The sequence below is a fragment of the Charadrius vociferus genome, unplaced genomic scaffold (genome assembly GCF_000708025.1).
Source record: "Charadrius vociferus isolate BGI_N301 unplaced genomic scaffold, ASM70802v2 scaffold89, whole genome shotgun sequence".
NCBI lineage: Eukaryota > Metazoa > Chordata > Aves > Charadriiformes > Charadriidae > Charadrius > Charadrius vociferus.
The window spans coordinates 75,535-76,383 of NW_009649844.1; positions in this window are offsets into that span (position 1 = coordinate 75,535).

Consider the following 849-nt stretch of genomic DNA (forward strand, 5'->3'; position numbering starts at 1 on the left):
CCCTTTGTCGGGGGGCAGCGCGGGTGGTCCCCGCGGGCCCCCGGGCCAGCAGCCCCGGGGGGGCAAGGTGGGACCTGGCGCAGGCGCTCCGGGACGGGGTGCTGCTCTGCCACCTCCTCAACGCCCTCCTGCCCCGCGCCGTGCCCGCCCGCGACATCTGTCCCCGTCCCCAGATGTCACAGGTGCGACCAGAGGGAAATATTCACCAGGGTGGTGGAACTACCCCAGGGTGGGATAACTGGGGGGGGTAATTGCCCCGGGGGTGCTGGTGCCACTGGGGATGATGGCGACGGTGACAATGGCAGGGCTGGTGTGAATGAGGGTGATGGCAATGGGGTGATGGTGGTGATGACGGGGACGATGGGGGTGATGGTGACAGTGGGGGTGATGATGATGGTGGTGGTGCTGGTGCCAGTGGGGAGGATGATGATGGTGACGACAATGGGGGTGGTGATAATGGTGGTGATGTTGGTGCCAATGGAGGTGATGATGATGACAATGGGGGTGGTGGTGACAGTGACATTGATGGTGACAATGGCAGGGCTGGTGTGAATGAGGGTGATGGCAATGGGGTGATGGTGGTGATGATGGGGACGATGGGGGTGATGGTGACAGTGGGGGTGATGATGATGGTGGTGGTGCTGGTGCCAGTGGGGAGGATGATGATGGTGACGACAATGGGGTGATGATGATGGTGGTGATGCTGGTGCCAGTGGGGAGGATGATGATGGTGACGACAATGGGGTGATGATGATGGTGGTGATGCTGGTGCCAGTGGGGAGGATGATGATGGTGACGACAATGGGGTGATGATGATGGTGGTGATGCTGGTGCCAGTGGGGAGGATGA